This window comes from Symphalangus syndactylus, chromosome 1 (assembly GCF_028878055.3).
Source record: "Symphalangus syndactylus isolate Jambi chromosome 1, NHGRI_mSymSyn1-v2.1_pri, whole genome shotgun sequence".
Classification (NCBI taxonomy): domain Eukaryota; kingdom Metazoa; phylum Chordata; class Mammalia; order Primates; family Hylobatidae; genus Symphalangus; species Symphalangus syndactylus.
This window is the reverse complement of record NC_072423.2, coordinates 107,881,473-107,897,852: the sequence shown is the minus strand read 5'-3', so window position 1 is coordinate 107,897,852 and position 16,380 is coordinate 107,881,473. Positions and strand designations below refer to the sequence as shown.

General features: G+C 47.4%; 1 pseudogene; it reads right to left on the bottom strand.

Annotated features, from left to right (window-relative positions):
- Window positions 1–5,166: 5,166 nt before the first annotated feature.
- LOC129488869 (SERPINE1 mRNA-binding protein 1-like) lies at window positions 5,167–13,185 on the bottom strand (annotated as a pseudogene).
- Window positions 13,186–16,380: the final 3,195 nt, after the last annotated feature.

The following is a 16,380-nucleotide window of genomic DNA, read 5'->3' as shown; positions in this document are numbered from 1 at the left end:
CCTTGGCCTCCCAAAGTGCTGGGATTACAGGCGTGAGCCACCATGCCTGGCCCCGATGTTCATATTTTCATCTGTGGCCAAAATCTTGATGGTTTTAACAATTTATATTCTAATCATTTCCTAAACTTAAGCTTCTCATGTTTAGATTACAAACTTGCTTTCTCTATTTTCTTGAAATTACCTACTTCCTCAGCCTGAAAGACTTATTTCAATCACTTCACATAACCTCCAAATTTGAACTTAAAAATCAAGGAAGATTTTAAGTTAGGAAACATGCCTAGAAGCACGCCTAAGGTAAAAGGTAATCCCAGGGCACAGCTAAGCCAAATGACAAGTTAGATTTCTGGAAAGCTGCCACTTACTATTAATCTCAACCTGACAATTGTCTTCCAAATGATATTGATAAATCATTTAATTACTATGGTCCAGTTCAAATATGTATCATTTTACTGCCTTGTTACCAGTTATGGCATACAAAGCACAGTAAATAATGAAGTTTCTGGGCTTTTCTTAGTTAACCTGAAGATCTGGCTTGCTTGTCAGTGTTCAGACTTGCTAAAACTTATTTACGTATTTATCTCAGTATAATCCAAATGTCTGGGTTAGAATCTATTTTCTAAGTGTTTACTTTCTTTAGAAAGTAGAATTGCATGCACCTGAGACCTCTGGAATTTGCTATAGCATTGGACTAGATGTCCACTAATATACCTGAACAATCTTACCTTTAAAGTCAACATCCGTTAGGTTCTAGCAACTAGGAAGTTTCTCATTCCTTTAAACCTTTCAATATTTATTGTTTCCTTCCACATACTAGTACTTTCCTAAAGACATATTAGGTTGGCGCAAAAGTAATTTCACCAATCTAGTATTTTCAAAATCCAGGACACATTTAGGCTTTGTATGCAACTCCCCATAACATTTTTCTATTTCAGTGCAACCATCTCTGGCAATTAGAAAAATAACAAAATTAGAATGAATGAATACTTAATATCCTCCATCCAAATCCCTACCAAAAACAAGCCCCAAATATATTGACAACCCTGGAAATGATGTGTTCTACTTTCATTTAAAAAATAAAACAGGGCCGGGTGCAGTGGCTCATGCCTGTAATCCTGGAACTTTGGGAGGCCGAGGCGGGCGGATCACGAGGTCAGGAGATCGAGACCATCCTGGCCAACATGGTGAAACCCTGTCTCTACTAAAAATACAAAAAATTAGCCGGGCGTGGTGGCGGGTGCCTCTAGTCCCAGCTACTCAGCAGGCTGAGGCAGGAGAATGGCGTGAACCCAGGAGGTGGAGCTTGCAGTGAGCCGAGATCGCACCACTGCACTCCAGCCTGGGTGACAGAGCGAGACTCCGTCTCAAAAAAAATAAAAATAAATAAAAATAAAATAAAACAGAGTAAAGGAACTAACTAGATGTATAATACCTGATGCCACATTTTTTTGAGACGGAGTTTTGCTCTTGTTGCCCAGTCTGGAGTGCAGTGGTACAATCTCAGCTCACCGCAACCTCCACCTCCCAGATTCAAGCGATTCTCTTGCCTCAGCCTCCCAAGTAACTGGGAGTACACGCCATCACACTCCTCTAATTTTTTGTATTTTTAGTAGAGACGAGGTTTCACCACGTTGTCCAGGCTGGTCTTGAACTCCCAATCTCAGGTGATCCACCTGCCTTGGCCTCCCAAAGTGCTGGGATTACAGGCGTGAGCCACTGCGCCTGGCCCCCTGGTGCCACCTTTTAAAAATCTTGCATAACTCCACAGTTCTCAAAATAGCTAATAAAGAAATATCATGTCTCCAATAATTTCAATACAAGCTGTAAGTGCCTTAAAAATTTCAGCTCTGGCATTACTTCTATTTAAAAGTGTCAAGATAAAAGTTCACTGAAACATCTGCTGCCACTATTACTTTAGGAATCTGTATCCATTTAGGGATTTTTTTCTTCTAGAGTATTATAGCCAGTTTGTCAATAAAAAGTAGCATTCAGTATGCTTAACTTTCACTATCAAAAAAGTGATCTGCTAAGAAGTGACAATTGGATTCAATCCAAGAAGTCCTTGTTTTCTATTTTTTATAAGAACTCAACTTTCCCAATTAAGTTGTTAGTCATTAAGATAGGTACCCTTTCCAAATGTGATTCAACAGCCTGGTTTTTAGCAAATAAAAACTCCATATAAAATTCAATTTAAAAATTAAATATAAGCACACAGGAGGCCAGGTGTGGTGGCTCACGCCTGTAAGCCTAGCACTTTGGGAGGCCAAGGCGGGTGGATCACCTGAGGTCGGGAGTTTGAGACCAGCCTGGCCAACACGGTGAAACCTCGTCTCTACCAAAAATACAAAAATTAGCTGGGCATGATGGTGCACGCCTGTAATCCCAGCTACTCTGGAGGCTGAGGAAGAAGAATCGCTTGAACCTGGGAGGTGGAGGTTGCAGTGAGCCGAGATGGTGCCACTGCACTCCAACCTGGGCAAGGGGAGCGAGACTCCATCTCAAAAAAAAAAAAAACAATGCACATGGGGGTGTGCACACAGTTCAGAAACCAGGAAACGCATGACGATAAACAGGATCCTATTTGATTGTCTTTATGACTTTTAAGAAGTGAGCATGATGCCGGATGCGGTGGCTCACGCCTGTAATCCCAGCACTTTGGGAGGCCGAGGTGGGTGGATCACCTGAGGTCAGGAGTTCAAGATCAGTCTGGCCAACATGGTGAAACTCCGTCTTTACTAACAATACAAAAATTAGCCGGGGTGGTGGCGTGTACTCCTAGCTACTCTGGAGGCTGAGGCAAGAGAATCGCTTGAACCTGGGAGGCGCAGGTTGCAGTGAGCTGAGATCGCACCACTGCACTCCAGCCTGGGTGACAGAGCGAGACTCCATCTCAATAAAAAAAAAAAAAAAAAAAAAAAAAGAAGTGAGCATGAAAATAAATCTTTATTTTCAGTTATTACCCACCAGTAAGAGAAAGTTAGGTTCACAGTTTTAGCTCTTGACACAAAGTGAACTAGGAGGCAAATTTATATCCATCAGATACAACTAATGGACCAACTTTTAAAGTTCTGGCTATCTTGAAAACTTGCAACATACCAGGTATTGCTGTGTTGTCTCTCAAGATAGCAATGGGTGACACTGAGTAGAAGTTGTGAAGTGTTTTTAATAGCAGGTGTTTTCTATAGTATGCTGCTGGAAATCAGAGGTTTATAAACATGGTACATGTTCAGAAATGAGTTAGATACTTGAAAAGTCTAAACACACTGATTTAGGAGTGTGTATGTTGCAGTCTCAAGAGGGGTCAATAGTCCATATGGACTAAATTAATCTCTGGGTAGCAGATATATTAGACATTAGCATCAGTGCAGAACATGCTCAGCATAAGATCCAAAACACCAGCACAAGTTTATCCATCATTAAAAACAATTACCTCCTTCCTAAAATGTCAGAATAGTAGGTAACTGAGATTAATAAATCTAATCCAAATAAGTAACTCTTGTAATCTGCAATTTCTCTTTTAGAAGTATGTGTGAGAACAATCAGCTAAATAGAAATGTTTAAGATTGAAGATGTCCAATATTTTAAAAACTGGACATTACCATATACAGGTAGAACATTTCTAAAAATGAAGGGATGAATGATTCTTAAAACTTTTTTAAAAATTCCTTCCCTGTTTAACAATAAATGTGGCAGAATAAAAGAGAATCCTAGAAAACTTTTCTTATTCATCATTCTCTCCATGGATGTTTTAATACGTGGTGATGCTCCCATTAAAGGAATCCATTATTAACCTAATTTTCTAATGGAGGAAGAGGGAAAAGATAATTATCACTTTCTGTGGAACAAATACTCAACTTAGGACCAAATAATAACAATCTAGGAAATTTAGAAACAGTAAAGATTTTAGGTTTATATTTAATGGATGGTGCTGCTGTTCTAACCTTATAAAGTAAAGCTGTTTGCTTCCCAAATTCCAAAAATTAAAGTACTCCCCAACCTCATCCTACCAACCAGTGCCCTTTGGATTTTTTTGTTTGTTTTAGAACAAGGAAAGGTTAAATGGTTGCTGATTATGGATATACCATTTTGATTTTAGAAACTTTCACACACAGAAATCATACCAAATGGCCAGACACTTACTTTACAGAACACTTTAAATATTACACATTGGCCAAATCAACTTATTCCACCCACCTTGGTGGAGGCGGGGCGGGAAAACCCATACCTATAAAGCTACTTCACTTGACAGGATGTGTCTACCAACAATAAGTAGCTTAAACAACTTTCACCAATAAGATGTCTAGTTTAGATTTTAAAGTCACGCATTTAAAAAGTAAATATAGTTGAAAATGTGAATCAGTTATAATTTGAACCTGATGAACCATGCAAGTAGCAAGGGTTAATAAACCAATGTGCTTTGAATTTGTTCAAGTACTGATATTTCTGTATATCAAGATTTAGCATATATATATAAATATATATATATATAAAACAGCTATCATGGGAAGTGAAAAAAGATTTTTCCCCAAAAATGAAAATATTAAAACTAAGTTAAAATACATATAGTTAGTATCCCACACAGCATAAAATTTGACAAATCAAAGTTTAACATGTCCCAGTTGACCATGTGTGAAAACGCAAAGCAGATATTAAAACCAGTATGTCCAATATTTAAAACCAGTTTGTAATTGTGGAACTTCTAAATCCTTAATTAAAAAACACAAATGAAGTGAAAGCTTTAAACTGGTACACACTGTTCACACCTATATTTCAGGTTTGGAAATGCATATTTGCAAGTAGCAATACAAAAGTATTCATGAAGAATGCATAATCTCTGAAAATTATGAAAACATCCCTGCTACCATTACCTTTTTTTTCTTTCTTTCTTTCTTTCTTTTTTTTTTTTTTTTTTTTTTTTTTGAGATGGAGTCTCCTCTGTCACCCAGGCTGGAATAGAGTGGCACAATCGTGGCTCACTGCAACCTCCGCCTCCCAGGTTCAGTTGATTCTCTTGCCTCAGCCTCCCAAGTAGCTGGGACCACAGGCAAGTGCCTCCACACCTGGCTAATTTTTTGTATTTTTAGTGCAGATGGGGTTTCACCATGTTAGCCAGGATGGTCTTGATCTCCTGACCTCTTGATCTGCCCACCTCGGCCTCCTAAGCACCCAGCCACCAACACATTTCTAAATACAAAACTATCGTATTTGTTACTTCTGTGTAGCAAGAGATGCTCATTTCTAAAACAGATAAAACTCAGTCTTTAGGTGTGAATGGTATGAATGACTTTTTTTTTAAATTTCTTAGTTGTTTGGAATCCTTAAGCATGCAAAAGCTTTGAACAGAAGAGTTCACAAAGGAACCAGTGTTGTCTTACGGCACCAGTTACGCCAGAGCTGGGAATGCCTCTGGGTCACCCACATCAGGAGCAGAAGCATTTGTTGGTCCTGCTGCCACGGTTTGGGCGCCCACCATGCCCTCCCCTGCCACCACATCCTGGGCGGCCAAGGTCTCCAAAATTGATCTCCAGCTGAGATGTTATATCATTTGCTGGCTTCTGGAAATGATGGTCCATAACCAATTCTTCAGCATGAGCCTCTTCACTTTTTGATTTATGAAGAACAAATCCCTTCTTCCACTGCCCATCGGCACCTTCATTTGGTTTTCAGATATTAAATTTTACTTTTGCCCAATCTTTATTTTGAATAGCCTTCCACTCATCCAAAGTCATCTGTTTCGGACCCTCCTCTTTTACCTCTTCCACTTCATTCTCGTTATTTTCAGTGACTGCCACTGGATCATGTTCCTCACCTTCAGGTGTTTCCTCAGTCACATTTGATGGATCCAAGTCAGTTAATTCATCTTTGACAGTTCCCCAGCGGTAAGATCCGCTACCTCCACGTTTGTCCTCATGCTTCAGGCCACTGTAATGTGAAAAAGAAGATCACTTCCACGATGCCTATCAAATTCACGTTTGCCACAAGAATCAGATCCATCTCCTCAGCCCATTCCACATCCACGACCTCAAATAGGTTGGTCAATAATCGATCTATCTAGTGAAAATTCACCTCCTTCACCCTTTTCTTCAATGGGTTTTTCAAATCTTCGTTCATGAGGTGGTTGCCTTTCTGGTCTTCTATCAGTTATTTTCCGTTCACCCTGAAGTTGTTGATCAGGTCTTCGTCCAACTCCTCGTCTTATTCTTCCTTCCTTCTCTCCCTCTTTTTTTTTTTGGCGGAGTCTTGCTCTGTCACCCAGGCTAGAGTGCAGTGGTGAGATATCGGCTCATTGTAAGCTCCGCCTCCCGGGTTCACGCCATTCTCCTGTCTCAGCGTCCTGAGTAGCTGGGACTACAGATGCCCGCCACCACGCCCGGCTAATTTTTTGTATTTTTAGTAGACACAGGGTTTCACCGTGTTAGCCAGGATGGTCTCGATCTCCTGACCTTGTGAACCGCCCACCTTGGCCTCCCAAAGTGCTGAGATTACAGGCGTGAGCCACAGCTCCCGGCCTCTCTCTTTTTCCTTTCTTTCCTTTCTTTCCTTCCCTTCCTTCCTTCCTTCCTTTCTCTTTTTCTTTTCTTTTTTTTCTTTCTCTCTTTCCTTTTCTCTCTCCCTCTCCCCCTCTCTCTTTCTTTCTTTCTTTCTTTCTTTCTTTCTTTCTTTCTTTCTTTCTTTCATTCCTTCCTTTCTCTTTCTTTTCTTTCTTTCTTCTTTTTCTTTCTTTCGACAGAGTCTTGCTCTGTAGCCCAGGCTGGAGTGCAATGGCGTGATCTTGGCTCACTGGAAGCTCTGCCTCCCAGGTTCAAGCGATTCTCCTCCCTCGGCCTCCCAAGTAGATGGGACTACAGACGCATGCCACCATGCCCAGCTAATTTTTTGTAATTTTAGTAGAGATGAGGTTTCGCCCTGTTGGCCAGGCTGGTTTCAAACTCCTGACTTCAAGTGATCTGACCCACCTCGGCCTCCCAAAGTGCTAGGATTACAAGCATGAGCCACTGCGCCCGGCCTCTTCCTTCCTTTCATTGATGCCTGCTGTGTGCCTGCACTGGCTGGGCTGGCTGCTACCACTAGGCAGGACTGTGACACACACCCCCCTAGCAGTGCTCCCAGATGAGTGAAGCCCTCTCTAAGGTTGATTTGATGAGAAAGGAGCATAGAAAAGGACTGTCTCTAAGAGAGGAGGCCTGATTTTCTCTCCTGAGCTGGGAGCAGAAAAGTTGAGTTGTTTCCCAGCTCTGCTTATAACCATGGGGCCAAACTCTCTTCTCTCCCTGGGCCTTGCTCTGGGCAGTGGGGTAATGGAGAGAAGCTCTACAGACCTTCTCAGTGCCTTTGTGCTGGGTCATGTGATAGATCTAATATGATGGCCAGGGAGGGGCTGCTGGGGATGGGCAGCCTTGGCAGGTGGAGGCAGGGCAGTCTGCAGGCACTAAATATTTTGTCTGCCATTGCTGGCAAGACTCCAGCACATAGAGGATTAAATAGGGCATACAAATAACAGCCTTACTGTGGTGACTGACTCATAACTGGTGCTTACCAAATGGAGCTAGCTCCCTGAGGGTGTAACTGGCACCTGCACACATCAGCCAGATCCCTCCCTTGCAGCAAGATTTTGGGTTCCTGGAGGATGCCTGCCATCCGCTACAGCCAGGCCCACCTCCAGATGGGATGACAGGTGGGCTCTTTAAGGAAACTGAAGGTCTGGGGCAGAGAAACCTCAAAAGAAGAGGAGCAACTGGAATGCTCATCCATTGCCGTTGGCAGTTTCTTATGACATCAGACGCTCTTACCTTCTGAGGCAGCTACTCCATTCTGAAGATTTACTCAAGAGAAATAAAAACATATTCTCACACAAACGTGCACAGGACTATTCATAGCAGCTTTGTTCATAGTAGCCAAAAACTGGAAACAACCCAAATATCCATCAATAGGAGAATAAATAAACCAGTGTGGCCTATCCATCCATACAATGGAGACGACTACTCAATGATAAAAAAGAAAGAACAACTGTTACACAGGGCAGCATGGAGGAATCTGGAAAACATTATATTGGCTGGGCGCAGTGGCTCACGCCTGTAATCCCAGCACTTTGGGAGGCCGAGGCGGGCGGAGCGCTTGAGCGTAGGAGTTAGAGACCAGCCTGGGTAACATAGTGAAACCCTGTCTCTAAAAACAAACAAAAAAAAAATAGAAAAAATTAGCCGGGCATGGTGGAGCATGTCTGTAGTCCCAGCTACAACTTGGGAGGCTGAGGTGGGAGAATCACTTGAGCCTGGGAGTTGGAGGCTGCAGTGAGCCGTGATGGCGCCACTGCACTACGGAAGGAGAACAGAGCAAGACCCTGTCTCAAAAAATATACAAAAATAAAAAACATTATATTGAGGAAACGAGGCCACACACAGAAGAAAACACATGTATGATGACATTTGGGTGAAATTCTAGGACAGCAAAACTGATCTCTGATGATGGAGGTCAGAACACTGGTTACTTCTGGGCTAGGGGACACTGGCGGGGAAGGGGCACAAGGGAATTTCCTAGGGTGAGGAAGTTTGCTCGGGGTCGTGGTTACACGGGTGTCCATCTATGTAAAAGTCATTGAGCTGTATTATACATTCATGATTGGTGTAGTGTACCGAATCTAAGTTACTCCTCAGTAAGAAAATAAGCCTCCAGGGTACGCTCGATACGAGGAGTCTCTTGGGAGGGAGCAGCTGCAAGGAGGAGCAGGCAGTGGCCCTGGGCCTGCATATTAGTGCTTCCTTTTTTCAACTCACCCTGCAGGCCCCTGGCTGAGAATTGAGCCTCCTGGACAGTGACAATGGGAATACCTAGCCGACTGGCTGGGGAATCAGGTCATAGACATGTAAATGGCAGTTTATAGTAGGGTGATTTTGGAGGCTTTTATCACCAGTACGTCAGTGCCTTTTATGGCAACTCATAAATATACCTCCTATTAGTTTCAGCAGATTACAGCCAAGGCCAAGTCATGCCTTCAAGTGGGCCGGACCACATGTCACCTCCAAAGGGCTTTTCTGAGGCCCCAGGACTGTCTGGCAGGAGTGGGACCAGAGGGTCAGCTGTAGCCAGCTTGGCTGGAGGAAGTCAGCCCAACACTTTCCTTTGGGGATCCTGATGCGGGAGGGGACAGGGCTTGACCTTAGTAGACCCTCACAACTGCACCCAATATGAGCCAACCCTGCGGTGTCTTCTCCCTAAGCTCAGCCCATCCACTTCTCCCTTTCTCCAAGCACCAGCCCTGTCTCAGACTGTCCCCCATCCATGCTAAACTTCTGAGCACTGGCTCTGCAGGAGAGACCCCCCCCCACCAAGGGAACCACATACACTCACTGGGCACAGAGACCACAGTCATCGTTTATCGGGCACCTACTTGACACGGTGCCTCCTGCCCAGCAGTTGTCCATCTCACATGTATGTGGCACTCATCAGATGACCTGTCCATGGGTGGGTTCCTTTCATCCTCACCACAACCCTGCATGGTAGGCAGTATTCTGCCCACTTTACAGGTGACAGAACAGAGGCTTTCGGAAAAGTCACCTGGCCATGGTCTCTCCACCTAGCCAGGGTTAGACATTTTCCAACATAACATCCAAGAGCTGCAGCCAGGCAGAAAGCCTGGTCCCGGCCCTGTCCCCTGCACTCCCTCTAGAGTCAACCTCTCCATGTGGGGCAAAGGGAAGCAAGAAAATACAACGAAGGATTTAAATCCAGAATATACAGATGGTCCCTGACTTACATGGCTCAACTTGGGATTTTTTTTTTACTTTACAATGGTGCAAAAGTCTTATACATTTAGTAAAAATCATACTTCAAGTATCCATATGACCATTCTGGTTTTCACTTTGAGCACAATATTTGATCATTACATGAGATATTCAACACTTTATTATAAAACAGGCTTTGTGTTAGGTGACTTTGTTTTTTTGTTGTTTGTTTTTGTTTTTGAGATGGAGTTTCACTTTTGTTGCCCAGGCTGGAGTGCAATGGCACAATCTCAGCTCATTGCAACCTACGCCTCCCAGGTTCATGCGATTCTCCTGCCTCAGCTTCCTGAGTAGCTGGGACTACAGGCATGTGCCACCACGCCTGGCTAATTTTTGTATTTTTAGTAGAAACGGGGTTTCACCATGTTGGCGAGGCTGGTCTCGAACTTCTGACCTCAAGTGCTCCGCCCTCAGCCTCCCAAAGTGCTGGGATTATAGGTGTGAGCCACTGTGCCCAGACTGTATTAGGTGACTTTGACCAACTGTAGGCTAATGTCAGTGTTGGGGGCATGTTTAAGGCAGGCTGGGCTAAGCTATGATGTTCAGTAGGTTAGGCATATTAAATACATTTTCATTTTACCGTATTTTTAACTTGTAAAGGGTTTATTGGGATGAAACTCCATAGCGGGTTGAAGAGCATCTGTATAAAGATCTATAAGTGAATAAGGAAAAGATAAAAACCATAGTGGAAAAATGGGGAAAGGATATAAGCAGATTCTTCATGGAAAAAGGAAATAAATAAAATTCAGAGAGGTGAGGGGGAAAAAGAAAAAAAGGAAATAAAAATGATCACTCAGTAAGAAAAGATAAGCAAACTCATAAGTAATGAGATTAATTCCCATTGAAGAGAGAGGTTTTAGCAAAGTGTTAGTACAACAAGTGCCTATGCTGGGGGTGGGCACAGGCTTTTTGGAGGGTGACTTAGCCCCTGCCCCCCAGCTCAGCAATTCCACTTCCCAGCGCCTCCCCGTAGAGAGCCTGGCAGAGACCTGCACTGTGGCGGCCACTGCAGTGAGCTGTAACAGCACTGCTGAAAACAGCCTGGATGTTCAGCAATAGGGGATGAGGTAAACCCTGTGGGTTTCCCATATATGCACAGCCTAGTGGCAATTACAAGGACTGAGGAGGGAAATGTTTGGCTTTGGGATGCTGTGTGTCTATGGAGACAGACTACTCCCCACTGTCCCCTGCAGCAGAGCAGGCTCTCCGGGAAGCACCCTAGCTGTGGATTGGGGAAGATGGGGCTGGCTAGATGTTTCCTGCCCTGCTTGGAGGTTGGCTTCCCCCATCTCCCACCTGCCCCCATCCCAACCCAAACCTAACTGCAGTGGTTGGGGATAAAGGAGAAAAATAAGTCTGGGTGTGATAGCTCATGCCTGAAAATCTAAAACTCTGGGAAGCAGAAGCAGGAGGATAGCTTGAGCCCAGAAGTTCAAGACCAGTGTGGGCAACATAGTGAGACCTCATCTCTTGAAAAAAATCAAAACAGGCTGGGCACGGTGGCTGACACCTGTAATCCCAGCACTTTGGGAGGCCAAGGTGGGAGGATTGCCTGAGCCCAGAAGTATGCTGGGATTATAAATGTGAGCCACCATGACCAGCCCTGTATTACGGTTTTGTTGTTTTTTTTTGAGATGGAGTCTCACTCTGTCGCCCAGGCTGGAGTGCAGTGGCACGATCTTGGCTTATCGCAACCTCCGCCTCCCGAGTTCAAGCAATTCTCCTGCCTCAGCCTCCTGAGTAGCTGGGATTACAGGCGCCTGCCACCAAGCCCAGCTAATTTTTGTATTTTTAGTAGAGACAAGGTTCCACCATGTTGACCAGGCTGGTCTCGAACTCCTGACCTCAGGTGATCCACCTGCCTCAGCCTCCCAAAGTGCTGGGTGTATTATGTTTTTAAAGTAAAAATGTATTCATGTATTTCTTATATAATAAGCCACTAAATAATTTTAAAAGTTTCTTTTTTTTGGCCAGGTATGGTGGCTCACAGCTGTAATCCTAGCACTTTGGAAGGCTGAGGTGGGCAGATCACCTGAGGTTAGGAATTCAAGACCAGCCTGGCTCAGCCTTCCAAGGAGCTGGGATTACAGGCACATGCCACCACGCCTGGCTAATTTGTATTTTTAGTAGAGACAGGGTTTCACCATGTTGGCCAGGCTGGTCTAGAACTCCTGATTCAGATAATCCACCCACTTTGGCCTCCCAAAGTGCTAGGATTACAGGCATGAGCCCATGCCCAGCCAAAATGTTTAAATTAGTAAAAAAAAAGAAAATTCTGGAATTTTTTGTAGAGGTGGGGTCTCACTAAGTTGCCCAGGCTGGTCTCAAACCCCTAGGCTCAAGCAATCCACCCAAAGTGCTGGGATTACAGGCAGGAGTCACTACACCCAGCCTAAAAAATTTTTTTGAAAGCTTAAAACAAGGAAGGAAAAGGGAAAACAGAAGCTAAGGAGACCAGTGAAGAAGCTGTTGGCAAAGGGTGGTAAGACCTGAGCCTGGGTCTCCTCATCTGTGAAATGGGTACACCGATCCCTATGGTCACTGAAGCTGTTGAGAGGACCCCTGCGCTAATGAGAGTGAACTCTGCGGTCTGTGAGGTTGGTGCCCCAGATACTTAGCTGGAGGACAGGACTCTGCCCAAGTCCCTTTTATGGGCCTACCTATGAGGCCGCCCTACCCGCTATGCCTGATCCTCACAGGTTTCAGCACACTGGCCCCAGGTCACAGGGGCCGACCTGGGACATAGAGAAAGATCCGGCCATAGGGCTACCTCCCAGAGCAGACACCAGCCCTTGACGGGCCCAGCAGCCACGTTGGGTCTCCATGCAATTTAGTCTTATGAGCCACAGCTCAGCTTAGACTCAGGCTCCAGGAATAGGTCCCCAACACACTCTCATTCCCCAGTGGTTCCCAGCAGTATTGGGACAACCAAAATCAGCCTCAAACTGCTCAGGCCTTCCCCAGGGATATGACACTTAGCAGCTCCTGGGGCTGCCCAGGCTGAGAACTACCTATCCCCAGCCCCAGGCAGAGAGCCCCAAGCCTGGTTGAAAGAACAAGGTGAAGCCAAAGATTCAAAAGCAGGTCCTTGCCTCCTGTGACTGCAGGCACAGCCCAGGGAGGAGCAGCAGGGCTGCCAATGGTACCCTGAATTGGCACCCACTTCCTGGGTTTAGCACCACTGTGGCCTCAAAAGGCCCTAAAGGAGGGTTGTCATGGCATGGACCATGGGTTCCTCACATAGTTCCTCTGGCCCAGGGGAACACGTGTCCTAGAGGCAGCTGCTCCTGGCATCACTGTTGGTAGGTCCAGATGAAGGACAGGCCTCTGCCTGGGAGTGTCAGGATGCAGAGAGGCCGCCTCATTCCTACTGCGGCAACCAGGGTCCCCACACACTCACACTCATGTCAGCGAGGTCACAGGAGGTTGTCTCTACATGAGGCTGTGATAAGGCTGCATGGGAGCCTGCATGCAGGCTCAGCATCATCCTGCCCGGGCGGGAACCCTGGTCCACCCTTGCTGTGGCACTTCAGTCAAATGACAGCCTCTCTGACCTTCAGTTTCCTCAACTGCAAAAGTAGCACCCGACGATGTGCACTGACCCCCCAGGGCTGCCGTGTGTGCTTGGCTAATGGTTTACTCTCAGAAGTATCTGTCCCTACCCACCTCATAGGTGCCGTCAGGTGAGTTCTTCTCTGCCTCTGTTTCCTCATCGCACCTGGAAGAAGCTGGAGGACCTGCTCTCCTAATTGCTCCTCTACCACTGGTGTTCTAAGAAGGGGACACTGACTTGTCACTCTGCCAATGTAGGAGCCAGGCACTGTCCCTGTTGGCTCAGGGCTGGGCTCCCAGGAAGTAAAAGCCTAAAGGCTCAGGGAGGTCATTTAAGGTCTAGGGTCCAGTGGACTTTTGGACGCATCGCAGCCTCCGCTGAGCCTTTCTAGCGGGCTTGTGGTGACTGCGCCCTGGGGCGGCTGCTCCATTGTCTCCTGTCAGTCCTGCTCATCTGCTCAACAACCCTTTGGAGGAAACACACAGGAGGGTCCTGCCCTCTAGTGGCCGCCGGCGGCCAGGCCTCTCCTCACAGGGCTCTGCCCGCGACCTCAGAGGAGCCCACTGCCCTCTCTGCCTGCTCTAGTGCCTGCCGCATAGCAACAAGCAAGCATTTCCTGGGGGTGAAGCCGAGGCTGGCCCCATGAGCTGGCACCCAGCAATCTTCATCTCCGAGCACCTTTGAGTCCTGAGGGGCCCTGCTTCCAGATGTGAGCCCCCAGTCCATGGGGCTGGGTGGTCCTGGGCTGTGCCACAAGGTTTCAGTCCACTGCGAAGGAGGCCTGACGGTGTCCAGGTCAAGGGCACCTGTGGGCAATGATTGACATTAACACTGCAGAGAGACAGCCTGGTGGGTCACCGTCCTCTGCCCAGGCTGGGGTCTGGGGCCTTCCCCCATGTGCCCACATGCCATGCTTCCCCCATTACAGCCTCTGCCGTCAGACTGCCCACCAGCATCTGTGGGTAGGGAGAGAACCTGGGCTGGGGCTTGACACAAAAGGCGCTTTGCCTCTGGACACCCCCACCTCTGCCCCAAGTGGAGGGGGCAGGGAACACGGGGAGGAGGGAAACTAATGGGAAGTCCCGCCTCTCTAGAAGCGCCTCTGCACCCTTTGTCCCCCAAGGGAAGCACGGTTGTGTGGCCAGTCAGATAAAGCAGGCCTTTCCTTGCCTTTATGGAGCCACGGGCTGAGGCTGGGACCAAGGGTCAGTGAGGGTTTCAGGAGGCCCCCTCTGCGCCTCTTCCCCAGGTCCTGAGCCCATCATCCCTTCGTTCTTAGAGTGAAACTGTGAAGAGCGGCAGCTCTGTGCCAGGCGAGGAGGATTTGGCAGTGAAAAGGGTGAGTTTGCCCTGCCCTGGGGACAACTGGCACCTGGGGTAAGAGGTGGCCGGTGAGAGCCTGAGCCCTCTGGAGACCAGAGGCCCCGTTGTGCACAGAATCAGTACACCCAATGCTCGGGGAGCTCCCAACAACGCCCCCCAGCCCTGTGGGAGACCACAAAGCTCTAGGGAAGAGCCTGTCCCAGGAAGCACAGGGCCTCGAAGTTCTGACAAGGACATCGGAGTTCCAGGCCCACCCCACACATGCACACACTTCCTGCTTCCAATTAGCACTAATTGGATGACTGGGAAAACCCACAGACCATGAAGCAGAAGCAGTTAGGTCCGTAGGGCCCCAGTGAGGCAGGCCCTGTGAGGGCCCAGGTGAGCTGGGCTCTGGGGGATGGGCCCTGGGGTCTCTGTCTCTCTGAGAGGGGATCAGGCGATAGGGCCACATCTGCCAGGGTCCCTAGTGGCCCCTCTGGAAGATGGGAGTTGTCCCAGGGCCAGGGCAGAAGTGGGGTGTGGGGGAGCCTGAAAAATACCCCCCTCTCAGCCTGGCATTTAAGGCTCCCCTAAACCTGGCCCTACCATCATCCCCCCTCCCAACCTGGTCTCTTTCATTTCTTCTGCTCCTAGTTCTCACTGCCTAAGTCACCCACTGATTAATTCTTTATTTCACTCCATTTATTCATGTATTACGTGTCCAGGAGCCCTCCTGTGGCCAGATCCTGGGACCACAGAGATGGATGTGCCAGGCTTGGCTGGTCAGGTGGGCCTTGGAGCCAGGACCTTTTCCAGGGTCCCCAGAGCACTAGATGGTCAGAATCAAAACAGGGCTAAGGCAGGTCCAGGGGCAGGGGAGGGTCCCGATGCTCACCTCCTTCCTACTTGAGCAGCCCTCTCTCCTGCCACCTATCCAGCCAGGCCTGGCCCAGGTTGGCAGAGACCACATTGCAGGGCAACCCCTCTGCTGGCTCCACTTCATTCTTGGTGGGAAGGAGGAGGCCAGGCTGAGCACTGCGTGCTTATGAATAAAAGTATCAGCTTTGCTTGGCACTCTCTGGGTGAGGCTATGGGTCCCTTGATCCTTCAGACCGCACTCAGGGTATGTGCCAGGCTGTGTCCACATCTATGGCCAAGCTCAAGACAGAAGCTCTGCCAGGAACAGCTAGGACAAGGGGGCAAGAAGAGAAGCAGGCATCAAATCTGAGCTGCTCTGGGGTGGGTCTAGCCTGTGGGGAGAAGCAGGGACTGGCCCTTAGCAAGAGGCTGGCTCTGGCACTTGCATGCTTGAGTAGTCTGGGCCCCAGCCCCACAGTGAGGGCCCCGAGTCAACCCTTTATATAACACTGCACGGCTCAGGCCCTCAGCCCTGAGCAGGGGTACTGAGAACCAGGCCCCTCGCCCCACAGGTGTGTGTCCGGCCTGACCCCTGGGCCCCATTCTCCAGAACATCACCACCACAGAGACAGAGGCTCAGCTCCACTCCCTTCCCTTCCCCTGCCTAGAGACCAACCTGGTCCTGGGCAATTTGGTGTTGCCATGACAACCACGTACTTTCTTCTTCCCTGTTTAGCCGATTGAATCTGAGTTGCAGATGAAATCCTGGTGAGTTGTGTGTTTAGAAAGCATGCGGCCATTTGGAGTGCTCCATGCATCTTTCATTTCCCAGGCACCTCTGACACCCATCCCTTGTCTCTTGATGGCTGAGGGAGAGGATATGCA